Raw genomic sequence first — 16,523 nt, 5'->3', positions numbered from 1 at the left:
AAAGAGGTGCAAAAGCAGCGTTATACCTTCCAAGCAGTCAAGGCAGAACTGAAAAACGGGAAATCAAATATGTGATGCTCTTTCAGGATCAGCTAAAGATTTTACATGCAGGCAGGGCTTGGATGTTGGTACACAAGGAAAGTCTGGTATTGGTTATGGGGCAGGTGGGCTGGTGACTGGAGACGATCGAAGAACTGTGGAAGCATTGGGTTGGAAAAAGTCACGGGACGGGAGGGAAACCAAACAATGCAGTAGTCATTCGGGACAGAATGTGGTAGACTTGTGGAGATGCATTGATTGGAAGGAAAAACTCCCTTACAGACCTAAATGGTGAGGGTTCAACATGGGGACCATGCAGAGTTCCTACATAAGGGAGAGGAGCTAGGAGCAGTATTGAGATAGTTAGTAAAGTGATTGTATTTCTTTCTTAAGAGAGTTGGGAGGGAAACTGATTCTTCTTGACCCAGGAAGTATGCAGGGAGGGATTTGGGGGAGGTGGGGCAAATGAAGGGGCTGTTTGGTTAGTTAAAAGGTATATCTCTGATTCTAAAGACTGTCACCATACGGGTCAATCACTGATGGGGTAAAGTGACAAGGAGGACTGAGACATTTTCTATAGGTGAGCAAATTGTAGGCACAATAATGGGGGAGTGGGGTGGGAGGATGGATGGGGGAGTATTAAAATGGCTATCCTGGAATGTCAATTCTGTGTTCAGGTTAAGAGGGGCGGTGTCCCAATATATTAAATGGGTCTCAATATAGTCATCTTGCAGGAGACTGGTGGGAGATATCTGCACTTTTATTAGCAGATCCCCCCCTATAAACTGGTGTGCCGTGCCAGTTTTGTGAATGGGCCCTTGTGGATAGCTTTTCGGACTAGGAATAATCTCCCATGGTTAACGTTATATGATATGGCATTCATAACGTGCCTATACAAAAGTGTTGCAAGGCGTTGTCCTCCAAAAAAGGCATACAAGGGAAGGTATGCTCATGAGAAAGCTAGGTGCAGAGCTCATCATGCTGGTCAACGTGTACATGCATCCACCTGTGATGAAAGAATTAATGTTTAGAGCCGACTGAGAAACCAGAAGACACTCTCACAGCTATTCCCCAGGGTGATTCTGCTCGGTGGCCAGGGAAGCGCCAATGCTTTTGGATCCCAACCCTGGGGGTGGACAAGCAAAGGAGGATCACCTGGGTGGGGGGTCCTTGGGGCTTTAGGAAATGGTACTGGATGGCAAGACATGGTATCCCCTCTTCCCTAACAGTCTCACTCTTCCTTCCCTCCGTCTGCATGGGCTATGTCCACTCCTGCCCTATTTCTCCCTGTAAATGCCCATCAAGTACTGAGGAGGATGAGGTAACTAGGAGCAATGCACACTTCCTTTTACAAACACCACTATAGTACTTAGACTAAGAGGTGTAAGAACATGCAGTACTGAAGGTGAGGCATGTCCCATTAATTGGGTTCATTATAGCCAGGCAAATCAACAAACACCTGAGGCCCCTTAATAAAGCTCAGGTGTATAAAGGAAGGAGAGGCAACCATGTGGGAGGATCAGAACCGCTGGGTTGTAGCCAGACTAGGAAAGCTGAGGACCGGTAACGGTCCCAGAAGACCTGCAGTACCTGGGGAGAACGGGTCACGTGGCGTTCGCAGGACCGGGAACCTTCAACATGGAAGGCCGCCAAACAGCTGAGCTGTAGAAAAGAGCTGAAAGCAGAAAGAACGTGGTCTTCATTCTTTGCGAGGAACTGGGAAGTTGGCGTGTGTGAGGAAGTGCCCGGCGAGTGAGCAGAGCATATGCGGTCTGCTGCCCGAGGGAAGAGGTGAGCAGGAGTAGCAGGAACTGCCGCTGAGGAGGCGCAAAGAGCCGGTGGGTGTCGGAGGACACAGGAAGACTGGAGCACTCCCATGGGACCGCAGGCAAGTAATCGAATGCAAACCAATTTTCCATTAGAGCCGCACCATGCCTGAATAGCGGAAAGATAGTCTGGGATGAGTGAGGAGGAGGAGGCCGAGGGTAGCCTGAAAGAGAGCTGCATGTCTTCCACATAACACAGAAAGTTAGAGGAAAAGGAAAGATCAGTCGGGCCAAGGGAGCCAGGTAGACATTGAAGAACCAGGCCGAGAGAATAGATCCCTGAGGAAAACCACATGTAGCGGTTGTGATGGAGGAGAGGAAGGAGAGAAAGGACCCAAATTCAACCTGGGTAGGTCGGTCCAAGAGGATGGAGGAAAGCCATGCCAGAGCCTGATTCTTGATGCCCAGGGGATGTTCAAGCGCACTCAGAAGTAATATGCCAATTGTGTGTCTAAATGCAGAACCATATTCCTCAATTGACTTGTTACTTTCCTGTACTTATGTCACAAAATTATAGCGCTCTAAAATGTTGCTCGTCTTTGAGTTGAAGTGTATATCCAATTTCATCAAAGCCACTTCCAACTCATTCATGACTTCAGATACTTTGTCATCATCACGTAGGTCGGGTAGCGTCTCAAATGTATCCACATCAAATGCATTTCCACAATTCATACATATATAGTACATGAACCCTTTTTTTCGATTAGGCCCCCTTTACTTAAGGGGAGGGAATGAATCCCATCGGTCCTAATGTTTTGCATTGCCATTTTCCTGTCAGTTGGCTGTTATTGTATTGATGTACTGCATTTTTACAAAGGTCCCTTGTCATTCCTTCCAGAGATTAGTGCTTAGTTGACTGTAGTCAAAAAAGTTTGTTTGGACCAGTACTTCTACATAAGATATCCAGTGTACGCTGATTCTTTTAACCAACGTCGGGCATGGTACCACCACCACCACCCTCCACTGTGATTCCTAATCCACCACCGCCCCACTTACCAGTTTTCTCTGGTGGACTCCCTCACCATCCAGACCTCATGGATGTGGGTATGGCTGCTTCCACACAAGTACAAAATCATAAAGGAAGAGATTGACGAGTCGAGAGCTCCGGGACGATACAAAAAGGAAGTTGGTGATTGTGGTGAGTGCTAGATTTGGGGTACATGTAGAATGGGGAGCAGCTTTGACCTACAGATCTGGCGATGGTGAAGAGATAATTGTGCCTCTGTCACATGTGTTAAAAGGTTCAGGAAAGAGGTATTCAGTGCAGGAGAAGAGGTGTTGGCGTGTCAATGGGCAGCTGAAACATTTTTGCATTTGTATAGGTTGCAGAGTTTCTTGAGAATAGATCATATGCCATTAAAGTCAATATTTGAATCCAAATGATTGGACAAGGTGTCTTGCAGATTGGGTGATTTTAAATGCCACTCGTTTGCTAAGGTGGTGTCATGGTACAGAATTAAATTTGCGGATCATTTGTCACATCAAAGAGGTTGTAGGGGTTAGAAAATTGAGTAGTGGACTGAGTATTGGGACTCATGATGGTGTGATGGGGCAAGGGGAATGAGCTGAGAGGGGGCCATATGAAAGTGCTCGCCATGCAAGTTGAGTCAGATAAGCCAGGTAAGGGTGTGTTGGAAGGAGAAGGCAGAATGTATTGGGAGGTTTGGGACAAGTTAGCCATTAATGTAAATGATGGTTTCACAAAGATTTATGATGGCATGTGTGTGTTTCCCAGTTAAAACTGGGATCCTACTACCACATGTGGTGGCTCTGCTCCATGGCTCAAGAGTTCTGGGAAGAGGCCCTTTCACATATTAAGTCAATGCTTGAGGTGACCCTACCCTTAGACCCACTGATCATTCTACTTGGGAATAGCCGTGATGGTATATATCCACTGACTTGCAACACGTCTAAATTAATCACTCTTTTCTTTTCGCACATAATCACATTCATAATTAATGTGATTATATCTGAGTGTGAGGTGCTGGCACACCAGAGGGCAGGCATGGAATTTTGTTTACTGGGCATGGATGATAAAGCAAGCATAAGTGTTATATAGCTAGGCTGGCATTTTAAGGCAGCCATTTCTGACTGTGGCATGACATTGTGTATTGGGCATCTGATAAAACGAGCATAAGTGTTATGTAGCTAGACTGGCATTTCAATGCCCAGGGACCGTATCTCTCGGCCCTAAAATCTCTCCACTGGCACAAAGTTGCTGCAATGATCAAATTCAAATCCCTCTGCATCCTCCATAGGCTGTCTGGGGCTAGGGACCACGCTAGCTGCAACTCGCTCTCACTAAATACTCCGGCTCCAACTCTGCTGGTCAAACGCTTCTCTAAGCAGAGAGCTGGTGGCAGATCTTTCCTCGGCTGGCTCCCTCCTTCGGAACAGCCGCCCTATCCCTCTCCCTCTGTCTTGAGCCGGATCTCCTCAAGTTCTGCAAGCATCCCAAGACTTTCCTCTTCTCTCCCTCCTTCCCTCTTCTCTCCCTCCCTCCCTCTTTCCCTCCCGTGCTAATTCCACAGTCAGAGATTGACGGCCAGGTCCCTTAAGAGTCCCAGTTTTTCCTGGCCTTCTGCCCATTCGCCAACAGCATCTACCACCTGCCCCCTTGCACTTGCCTTCGGGCCCACACTGGCATGATGTTGTCTCAGGTGTGCACTTAATGGATTGGCAGTGGACCCCCCTCTCATCAGGGTGTCACTGCCTTGGCACTTATCTGTTGCCACTGCAATTGGCACTCGGGCACTTCCCCCTGGGCGACCCTCCAGCACTTACCCCCTCTTTGAAACACTATTCTACTTCCTGGTACGGTCTCAGAATCATAGGAGGACCATGTGGTCCACCCACTCTGGGTCATGCCACTGCTTCTAGGTCTTCTTCCAGCACCCAAGTCAAGATCCAGTCTCCTCAGTGCTTCTTTCTACTTCAGGTCCAGAGTGCCTGTCCGACAGCAGACCGATCTGCGTCCTACTTCTTTCTATGCCTCGATTTGAACTTCCTGGTCTCTGAAGATAACATCTTTCATTGGTCATTTCTTGGTTTTTATGAGGAAGCGTTGGGCCCTCCCCAGGGTGCAGTCCTTTGTTTCTTTCCAGGGTATATTTGTTATGCCTAGTTCTCTGTTCCTTTGTCTCTGTGGTTGGCTGCCAACCACTGATTACTCTTCATGGTTCTCTTAATCTTCACAGTATGAGTGGTAGTTGAAGGTTGGCATATTGATAATATTTCAGTAGCAAATGATGACTAGTTTGGAGCAAAGGTTTTGGTTATTTGATGTTCCGGTTATCTCCTCAGAGATTATAGGAAGTACTTGGACAGAACTGAAGTCCTTATCCCCAAGAGAGGAGTCTCTCCCTGTGAAGCCTCGCTTTCCACCACACCTAGGGGCAATGTTGCATAGTGGGCTCACCTCCCTAGCTTCATAGGGGAGAAGTGATGAGATCCTGTGAATCGTCACAAGGGGTCACTGGGTAGAATTTCAAACCAGCAGTAAAGGGAGAGGACGATTACACAAAGGAGCATGTCCTTACAGTGATTTTATCCAATGTCCACAAACCTGAAGAACTGTTAAAAGCTAATGCAGTCAGCAAGTAGAATGTTGGGTCACATAGGAATTAGTTTGCCCGCTGTACATCATTGATGAGGATTACAGTTACAAAGGCCGGTTCACTAAAAGGCTAAAGACCCATTCGAAGTGTTTCCAGATGAGGGCTACCATGAAGATAATAGGCACCAGAAGTCTTCTAAAGCTCTATGCAAACAATTGCACTGGTAGGTTGGACAGTTATGATCCATCATGCCGACATGGTGTAATTATGGACTCCTCCTTCATGAAACTTTTTTGTAAGACTGGAGTAATGACCTCTGCTAAAGAGCGTGGAGACCTGCTTGGCAGGGTGGTTCAGTTTATCTGAGTGGAACATAACGCTCCAGATTCAGACCTGCAGTGAATCCCCATCAGGGTTGGATTGATTTTAAGGGAGCCACAGGCTTTGAATTCTTGAATAGTTTGACATTGGGGATACATTCAAAAATCGTTAATAACTGCAAGATTAGGGATAGCGCCTACTCGAGCACAACACCAATTATTGGCACTACCCTGTCTCCAGACATTCCAGAATGTCTCATTTCCTACGCTGCCATCATGTGTTTAGCTCTGCATCCCTTCTGGGATTTCTCTATAATATAATGGTCAGTTATGTAAACTTCTTTAGGTGTAAGATTGTTGGGTATCTTTTATCTCAATAAGGCACATTGTGTTTTTAGTAAAGTGTTTCTGATATTCTTTTTTTTTTTTTTTAATAAAGTGTGCCTGTTGAGCTTGATGGGAAAATATTTATTCATTTCATTTATAATGCGCACTAAACCCAAGGGCATCAAAGTGCTGTTGCGTAACCAGTTGCACTCAAAGCATGTACAGAAAGGCAGTATAAAAGGCAATTACAGGTTTGACATTTATGCAAACAGCAAAGTTTTTTAGTAATCTCTGGAAGGTCCAGTATGATTGCTCAACTCGCAAGGCCGGTGGGCGGAGGTTCCATTGTTTGGCAGCAATAGTCTGGAGCCTCAAGCCTCGCCTCCTGCTTTAGTCTGTTTAAATTTGGGTTGGATGAGACTCTGAGCATAGGGCCATTTAGTGGGTCTGGAGGAGTATGCTTTCAAGATTTTTTGTGAGAGGTGGGGGGGGGCGCCACATCTGTGCATGATTGAAAGAGTTTTAACCTAAAATCCGTTCGCGAATGGGGAGCCAGTGGGCCTTTCTTTTAGCTGCAGTGATATGATGATCTTGTTTAGGGATGTTGAGATGTTTGCACAATGCACTATTCTGAATAACCTGCATCTTCCAGATGTTCAGATGTTGTGCTCAGAGGTGCCTGCAAAGAGTGTTGCAATAGGCTAGCCTTGACCTGATAGCTCGGGCAGGTAAGGCAGCTCTCCAGGGATAAGAAAGGTCTGGATGCACTGATCAGTTTTGTAGTGCGTAAGGGTAGAATCCATTTAAATTCCTAGTGTCTTCACTGCGGCTGAGACTGGGATCTGAATACCCTCAGTGTTGAAAGAGCAGTGCTGATTCAGTGCTGTGGCCAGGGTAAAATGTCGACTGGTGCATATCCAAGATGTGGTTAGCTTCCAGGTAATGCTGAATTTGCATATAGGCTACTCTGTCCAAGAATTTCAGTAAGAAAGGGTCTGTTGTGATTGGGCAGTGGTAGTTTGGGACCGTGGAGTTCAGTGAGGGTGTTTAATGAGTGAGAGTACCCAGGCTTCCTTGAGGAAAGTGGGGAGCATGCTGGTGGAAAAGGAGTTGTTGATAAAGGAGGCAATGAAGGGTGCCAGTTCCTCAGAGAACTCCTTAATGAGGGCCGCTGGGCATATGTCCCCTTTGCATCTTGCAGGTTTCAGAGCCTTTAGGATGATTTTGACTTCAGCCTCGAAGGCGGAACATAGGAAGGTCTTGATGGGTTGCAGCATGTAGTGGTACCCTAAGATTGCTGAGGGGATTTAAGCCTTGATGGCTTGAGGTCAATTTCTTATTTTTTTGTGAAGGGTGTCACTTTTAGTGAGCATGGCGTTTTGAATATTAGTGCACCATGTCTCATCTTTAGTGATGGTGGCGGGGAGGGTTGAGGGGCCCTTTAGGTTCCCCCAGTATGGTGAAGATCTCAGGGCTGTTTGACCGAGCATTGGCATTATAACAGAAATATAATAGTAGAACTGTTTTAGTGGCATTGCATATTACCTTATTGACCTCCCGCAGTTCTCAAATTCTCAAAGGTATTGGGTGCTAATCCTATGGAGACATGGGTGCTTTAAGCATAATTTCATTTTCAGTTGCCTCCTCCTGCGTCTTTGTTTATCGAGTTGTGTATTCTTTGTTCATCAGCATGTACAAGTCTCTCGCTTCATTTCTAATGTAAGGTATTTATTATGGTCTCATGTGTTAGCTTGCCATTTAGACATGAGATGGAAGAAACGCGTGTGACTCGCCTCCTGCAGAACTTTATTTCCCCCTCAACTTAAATGCATTGTGAGCAAACCCTCTACATATAAACGGCCTTGCAGATATCTACTCTACCTTGCAACACAGAAGTAGATTAACCTCAGGCTTGTTTACAAAGACTTATGTTCAAATTACACACAACCCTCCTCATTTATCTAGGTTCTCGTCGGGGGGTCTGTGGTCTTAAATAGTTGCCGAACTTGGATTTTTGTTGCATTGGGTACATTGATTGATTATTGGAAACTCATTGGCCTCCCGCCACCCTTCTAATTGTTTTTAAGTCAAGTTTTAATTCCGCAGGGGATACTTAAAACATTAGCTGAGCATCCTCATTAGCAGAAATACTTTTCTGAATGTGCGCTGATCTCTTTGGGAAAGACCCACCAGAGAAAACTGCAGGCTGCTTTAATGGCTTATGTATTCAATACTTCGTCAGCGTGCTGCTGTAATCGCCTTCTCGCACTGATGTCTTACATTATGGGTTTACCTGATATAGCCTGCGTCATAAAGTTAATGATTCATGGCAAATAGTCGGTGTAATCGACTCATTGCAACTCAGGGAATCAAAACGGTGTAAAACTGTTCTAATAATAAATGTTTCGTACAGTAAATGGAGGTCCAGTTTTCCCAGCTGCTGAGTGGTAAATTGATCAGCGGTTTGTTGTTCCCCTGGCTTTTAAATGCCCAAAAGATCTAATGTATCTGTAGTGATTTCTTTTTACCTGATTGACGGATGCAGAAATCAATAGCCCTGGTATTCTACTGAAGTTCCTCCTAAATTGCTCTAATTGTTTACTGATGTAAGAGGCGCAGCTGCCAAACCGGTGCCATGTCCTGAAGAGCACCTTCACCACTCATGGCCTTTTAGCCAGCAAACATTACTTTTAGAAACATTGCAGAGTACCTTGCCAGATGCACAAAGGGTGCAGGTTAAAGGATTCTGCAGGTAGGTTTGTGTGTATGTGCAAGATGCAAAGCTGGTTTAGTTGGGTTGGACCTATTTGAATAGTTCGACAGTGTGGGCCACTTTGACACACCAACCATCAACGCAAGTGCCCCAACCCCAGATCTATAGAAGAACAAGAAAAAGCTATGAACAATTTGCTGGTACCAACTGGGAAGTAAACGGTTAGGCTTGTCAACCCACCAGAAGTCACACTCAGGTGTTGGGAGTTAATTGGATTCTGCTTTGCTGGGAACCCATCGTGCTGCCCTCCTTTTAGGGAAACATCTATAATTGTAGCCCTCCGCCTTGCCACCTGGTAATGTGGGACTGACCCCAAAAGCAGATTCAAGTGAGTCCCAATCCAACAAATGGCCTGAAATTTTTTAAATATTTATTTATTTTAAAAACATTTTTTTTTCCATTTTTGATTTTCTGATGGCTACATCCATTTTATTGGGGCACTGTTTCTTAGCTGTCTGAAAATGTTACTTGCCTTTACTGATGAGCAGGTGTGCCTTGGAGATAGATTCCTGTAAAATAACGGCGATGGGGATCTTCTGGGATATTTATACCAGAAGCCTCCTCCCATAAATGATCTTCCTAACCACCAATTAGCTTGGAGGATAGCATTCTCTACTCACACGAGCACGTTTTCAGATTATTCGGCGTGCATTTTCTTCAACCCGACTGGCACGTAAAACATCTGAAAATAAACCAATCAACATCCTTTTATTGAACACACATTAGGTTGATATTACTGTGTACTTGTTACGCCAGATCATGACCTCTGCATTCTTTCCAAATCGCAGGATTGATTGCTCCTAAGATCAAGTCAGTCATTGGCATTTACAATGTGGTTACACAGCCTTTTGATTCGAACAAGTATTTTAATATGTGAAAAACTATTTGACTGTTGAAAGGTTACTTTGTATGTGTGAATAATTATCCAATGTTGTCTCTTTGTTACTGGTAGGATATATAATTGGAAACTGGTTACCCCTCCCTTTACATCACACACATTTATGGCGACACCGCTCTATGCCTCATTTACTTTCAGCATTTGGTCACAACAGAGAATCTCTTATACCAAAATATTCACTCTGCCTAAGTAACAAGTGTTTTTTCTCTGTTCGCCTTTTATAAGTGACCTAGGCGGAGTGAACAAGATGATATAGGAAGAATACCAAAAGTAAATTTGGAGCCTAAGAAAAGGCACCAAAGTAATTAGACTTCTGCTTCCCCCTTTTTTTAAGCAATATGCTACAAAGTAATTGTCTGGTGTGCCTGTAGAAGAAATGTACTCTTAACGCCTGCCAGGCATCACAAGCATCGAGAGAAAAAGAGCTTTTGTTCCTCATAGTTGGGGGTCCATCTGAGTGATTTGCACTTGAGATAATTTTACTGTCCTGAAGAAGGCCCGTACAATCATTTAACAAGAACGTTTGGGGGAAAAACGTATCATGGCATAAGGTAGCCTAAACACATGTCGACAAGCACAAGGCTATAGTGAACAGCCTTTTCCCCTTCTAAGAAGGGCTTCTGAATAATGTTCCCAGCTCAAACCTTCATGTTACATGTCAAAACTGTTTTGAAAATATGGTGTCACAAGTCAGTCACATCATACTAACCCCTCGGCACACCATTTTTAGAGGGTCACTGTCTGTCTGAATGAAGCTAGAACAAATGAATGTGTGTTGTACTATGGTTAAAAACTACGGACCATGTTCCATATAATTTTAAAAAAATGTATAAAAATGAATACATTTATATTTTTTAATATTTTGGTATAAGAAAATTCTGAAAGTAAATGAGGCATAGAGTGCACCATACATGTGTTTGATGTAAAGGGAATGGTTACCTGTTTCCCATTATATATCCTGTTGGTTCTGTATCTTCCTGACTTGAAACTGGTCCCCTGATAACTTGGGAAGCACCCATATCTGATATATCTTTGCTACTGCTGACAATGTCTGAAAGATTTATTTAATCAAAACCATAGCAAGCTCCAATTATTGAACGTCTTTCGATTGCAAGTGCATGTGAAGTAAAGGCTAGTGAATTGCCATAAGAGATGGAGCACTTGTGAATCCCAGTTTTAGTATGACATTATCCTTCCCTTGCAACCTCGTTTTAGTCCTCGAATTGCCTGCTCCACATGTGCCCAGTTGCTCTCTCAATCTTGACTCCCCTATTCACCTGCATATTTAGGAAAAGCTGCTCAGAAGTGTCCGTAAACAGTGGCGTGTACAGACCATATTATTCTTGGGTACATTTTAATATTTCTAGAAATTCTGTTTTCCCCATTCCAAGTACGAGACCTCAACAGTGATGCACAGCCCTCACTGTGGCAGATTAACACTTTGCAAATGTCACGTAATAATCTAATCGGCCATTAGATTAATATTTTCACTTATTTCTATCATTCTCCCTCTTGAAGAAACCTAGGATAATTTGCATGACCTAGTGGATGCACATTTTTAAATCTACACATCCCGATTACTTATAGGCAAATTGGCCACTAAAATGTACGTTTTAAATTTCTCGAATGCAGTTTTTATCAGTTAGGTTAAGCTCTTTTTTGAATCGCAGCCCTATGGTATGCTCATAATGAAATTTTAACTGCACATACATGGCCATCATCAACAACTAGTCAAATCTTCATTGTTTGGTATGACGATTCCAAGGAGTTCGACGCTTCTCCCCAAGGAATGCCACCCTCTTTGGGAATAGTGAGGTGACCCTGCTATGCTTAACACCCACCACAGAGTTCAATCAGGGTAAACTGAATCCTTCTGGCGGTGACTGCCCCTTGATGGGACAGAAACCCACAGAGAGGGACTTAAGTCACAAACCCCCCCCAGGCACTAACACCTTTACCGGGTATGTAGAAGCTAAGTTGTATGATACCCTAGGACCTTTTTAATGGCTCGCTTTGCTTCTGACCCAAACATTACTCGTTCCTTGTGGAAAACAGCAGAAAGGCGTAAAGAACAGCCTCTTGGAAGCAACTTCGTTAGAGGAATCAATCAGGCGAATGTATCAAAGCAGCCCGCAGAGTTTAAGTATGTCGCAGGACACACAGGTGGCTTGGCCGGCAGGAGAGAGGACACCAGAGGTGTTCCAGGGTGTAGTGTGCCCTTTGCGGGTGCAGTTAGGCATTGCGGACGGGCAACACAAAATGCTTGGTACTACAGCAAGAGTAGAGAAGCTCAGAGGGCCCAGAAAAGAAACCTCCCACCAGTCTTCAGGAGAGACTGGGAAATATAAGCCGTCGGCCAATGCAAAGTTCACTTGACAAGTCAAGTAAGGGGTTCTGCAGAGCGAGGAATGCCAAACAGACTGCACAACCCTCCCCAAGAACACCTCCCATCACAAGCAGGAACACAGCGGCTCTCACGAATAGGAGGCGGGCAGCACACAAGACAGAAATAATCCCGAGAGTGGGAAAAGGACGGAGAAGCCTCAGGGTGGGGAGAGAATCGGAGACCAGCCCCAGAGCTGGGAGAGATGGAGAAATCCTAGAGTGGGGAGAAATACAGACCAGCACTGGAACAGGGAAGGAACAGAGAACCCCCAGGGTAGTTGGAGTACTGAGAAGCCCCAGAGTGGGGAGAGAGGGAAAGAGGAATGCCCCGGAGTTGGGAGAGGAGTCCATCTCCGGTGTACAGTGAGAACAGAGGAGAGAGACTGAGACAAGTCCCAGATTGGGGAGAGTGACTGAGAAGCCACAGAGTGGGAAGAGAGAACAGAGTCCCACAGTGGCAAAGAAGGAACAAACCCCAGAGTGAGGAAGGGAGCTGGAGAGTGGGGAGACTCATAAGAGACCCCAAATTAGGAGGCAAGGTGGGACAAAGCAAATAGCGATCTGGATGGGCGCCAGTGCAGCACTCCAGCAGTACACATATATGCTTGGGACTGTGAACCTAGGCAAGGGCCTATGGTAAAGCGACACAGGGATGTCGGAAGCCAGCAGCCATCCTTTTCAGTAGGCAATGCCAACACGTACATCTTGGTTGTTTTTATGTTATTTCTTTTTGAGTAGCAGGGAGAGAAACTAGGTTAGAATAGGATTCTGGACAGAGGATTTAATTCATGTTTAGCCATTTTGACACCCGGACGGCCCCCTTTTTGACATGCTGTATCGAATAGCAATTAGTGTCACATGTTTAGGTAACGATTCTTTTGGCTGTGAAGAGAGAATAACACTTGGGCAAATCATGCGTCCTTGTTCATCTCCTGATTCTGACTTGCCTCATTGTACAGCACACATTGTTTCCCCTCTCCCTGATTGCCTCTTGATGGTTTAATTTGCCTGTATCCCTTCTTAGAGCATCAATGGTCCAAGCAAATAATAGCTGAGATTATTAATTGGTATTTTTTTAGCCCAATGATCACCACCGACTTAATCTTAAGGCTGTGAGGTCTAGGGTGGCAAGCGTGATTCAGTGAAGTCACTTTTGCATCAACAGCCTGGTTGTTAAGCCTCCTGGACCGGCAATGTCAGAAATGTATACATTCCATGTGCTGCAGATTGAACATCCTTCACTGGATCTCTTTCGTGACCTTTTCTCAGATAATTGCCCCTTTACATTTGAATCCTGTAATGTCTTTTATAGGCTACACCCCAGGCTTTTTCATTCTGTTTAGTGACTCTGTAAATAATGGTCTTCAAAGACATATTCGTTCAGTGTGTATGCTCCAAGGTCTGAAATTTGCCTCTTGCGTCTTTTTTTTTTTTTTTTTTTTTTTTAAATTTCAGCCAGAGTGCCTAGCAGTAGGTAAATAGTTGTTTTAGTACAGGTGATAAAGGCTCAATTAATAATACTTTGTTATTCTGTCCTGTGAGTGTTTACTCCGTAGTGATCTGTCCATGTAGATTGTAACTTCTCTAGTTGCAGCTTACCTATTATTTAAAAACTCCTTGAACTGTGAACGAGAGTAGATGGGAGGAGTTTTGAGAGTGTGGTCTTTGAAGGCGGTAATTGTTTGGCTCACTTTAGTTACACTGCTGCCCTTCATTGCAAACAGTGTAACCTTGGCAAGGATTTCTCTGGATTTTAATTGCTTTTGCGTCCTTCTAAAGAGAGACCCGGCATCCATGATCCGTCCGTATGAAGTCAGTTTTGTGATTGCTCACATGGGTCCCTAGCTTGGCAAACCGTTGATGCGTATGCCTCCTTGGGTTCACATCACCAAGAATCAAGTAACGGTTCTTGATGGCCAAGGATTATCTTCACCCTGGCAAGCTCGTGCTAGGCAATAACACGAAGGCTGAGGCCATCAAACAAAGATTTCTTGTTAAAGTCCAAAAGCGCATCAAAATGGCATAAGCCGTTCCTTGGGATTGATGGAAGACTAGAATGGCTTGTATGGTTCAACTGTTGTCGGTGTGACAACCATACAGTTGGTGTGCTGAAGAATTCCAGCAAGCTGAGAGGAGTGCAGCTTAAACATGCCCTCAGCTCCACAGGCTCAGGTTCATGACTTTGCCTGGGGTAGGCCCAGACGGCGTTGACATTGGTGATTGACTGGGTCTCCATCAGGATGACTTGTTCACCTGCCTACTGGAAATTGCAGCTGGATAAAGATCACCTGCTGGAAAGTGCAGTCAAGGAGTGTGCCATTAGGTTTGGGCATTTCAGTGGACACATGGAGAAGACTTCCTGACGATACAGAGGACTGCATATGGCAGCAGAGAAATCTGTCTTCAACTTTATTGGTCGACAACTGCCTGTGCCTGTACAAGCCAGACTGAAGGACAAGGAAGTGTGGCCACCCTGGTGGAGACTACCTTCACACCATCTTTTTTTCCATTGTAAACATCAGCCTGGCTGGCAGGATATTGGTGAAGGAATGTACCTGCTGACAGCTCATGATTTAGGCAGTACACAGAAATGCCGCTTTTCTGTAATCAGCAGTGGGCTGGTTGCTTACTTCCTGAAAACGTAAGGTGCTGGAGGTGTTGAATTGCCGCTCAATAGTTGAAAGGCTCATCCTGTGCCATTGGAAGTCTGGTAAGCCTTTCATCTTTGAGGGTAGAGGACTGACTGCATAAAATGGGGAAAGTTGGTCACTTTCTTTTCACTTTTAAGCCTCTGGTCCTTGAACAGCATTTTCCTGACTGCCTGGAACGAGTTTCTCGTATGCTATGACAAGGATATAGAACCCGTGGCCTTCCTAGTATTTGCAGGGGGAGGGAGGAAGCGAGGCAATCCTGGAGATTGGCTTTCGAGGTGAGGGTTGCACTGCATTTGTGAGTTTTTAATGGGTCTAATCTGGAGCTGGCGGTAGACGCCTCGACGTCTGGAGTGGGATGGTGGTCATTGTAGGGATGTAGATTGGGGCAGTACTCGCTGTGCACATTGCTTTGCTTGTAACATTGCCTCGGTGTTTGATTGCTGAAAGAAGTTCACAATTTCTGTTATGGGAAACTAGGGAGGGGGGCAGAGTCAGAGCCGGGTGGCGGCCGTTAATGGAAACCTTTTCTTAGGATTGTTGGTTATCTGGATGCTGTACTGTTTCTACATACTAAAAAATGCAAATAAAAAAGGCATGCTGATTTTGAGCTGCTCCTCTCCCAGGATTGGACAGCATCTGTTTTCCAGATGCCTACATTACGAAATGGCCATCGGTGGTTCACTCTGCAGCAGCTCCAGCCTCAAACGCATCTTTCATTTGTATCTGCGAAGTCTCCCGTCGTGGTGTCGCCTTGGTTTAACTTCTTCCTCCACAATCTCATTGGATAAGCCTCGGCAGTGAAAAATAACTGCCTGGCCCATGACGAACTAATACAGGCCTGAGTCCACTGTTTAGTCGCCCAGGGTCACTGCTGCAGCGGGACTTTATGCACTGCAATGTGCCAAAATGGATGCACACTGTTTAAACTGTGGCCAAACACAAGTTGCAAAACTCAAAAGCCTCAGACAGCTACTTAAAGTAAAACCTAACATTTTCTTTTTGCATAGTCCTAAGAACCCGGTGAAACCATGCATTCTGCACTCATGAGCCACCTCCCTCGCAGCACTTAAGAGTTCCTTTGCTCCTCTTCCCCGCCCTTGCCTCTGCACTTGCGCGATGTGAATGACACACGGCCTAGTAAAATCTTCCCTTCCTTGTCTTGTTCCGCCTACAAACGCTTGTGTACATGTGCGTTATAAGTGACGTTGCATAGAACATTCTGTAACCGGCGCAATCTCAGTCTTTTCTTGGTATTTTTGAAAAGCTTTTGCAATTCGCCCATTGCTTAGATATTATTACTCAGCTGGATATCGCTTTCTCGCTGTGCTCCAGATCTATTGGCTCTTGAAATTAATGTTTCAAGCACCACCTTGTGAACTTTGGTCCTTGGCGCTTTCACCCGTTTGTCCCTCTTTAGTAGACCGGGCACACGTTCATAAAAGGAAAAAAAGTGGCGTTGGTTAGCAAATGCAAGGTGACCTCAAAGGAAGTGGACCTGTCGGTGTGAAATACGCAAACTGCATTCAATTGCCTTTTGCGAAAAAGAAGGAAGTACACAGGACAAATGAGCTTTTGCCGTTCCGAAAAAGGCACTTTTAAACCCAAGAATGTATCGAAATTTCCCCAGCCAGTCATAATCGTAATGCAAGACCGTTTACACTAGTTTTGATTAACGTTCTTGTGTTCTAGTTTGTAGGTTTCTGTATTGGCGATCTGTATTTGGATCCGGTTTTGGGAACTTTTC

At 45.0% G+C, this 16,523-nt stretch overlaps 1 protein-coding gene across 1 annotated transcript in view; it reads left to right on the top strand.

The window, feature by feature from the left end:
- FAM171A1 (family with sequence similarity 171 member A1) overlaps positions 1-16,523 on the top strand; it is a 718,266-nt gene that overhangs the window by 505,192 nt on the left and 196,551 nt on the right. The gene's annotated exons all lie outside the window — the stretch shown is intronic.

This window comes from Ambystoma mexicanum, chromosome 2q, assembly GCF_040938575.1.
Source record: "Ambystoma mexicanum isolate Mex_15411 chromosome 2q, UKY_AmexF1_1, whole genome shotgun sequence".
Classification (NCBI taxonomy): Eukaryota; Metazoa; Chordata; class Amphibia; order Caudata; family Ambystomatidae; genus Ambystoma; species Ambystoma mexicanum.
This window is presented reverse-complemented; position numbering and strand designations above follow the sequence as displayed.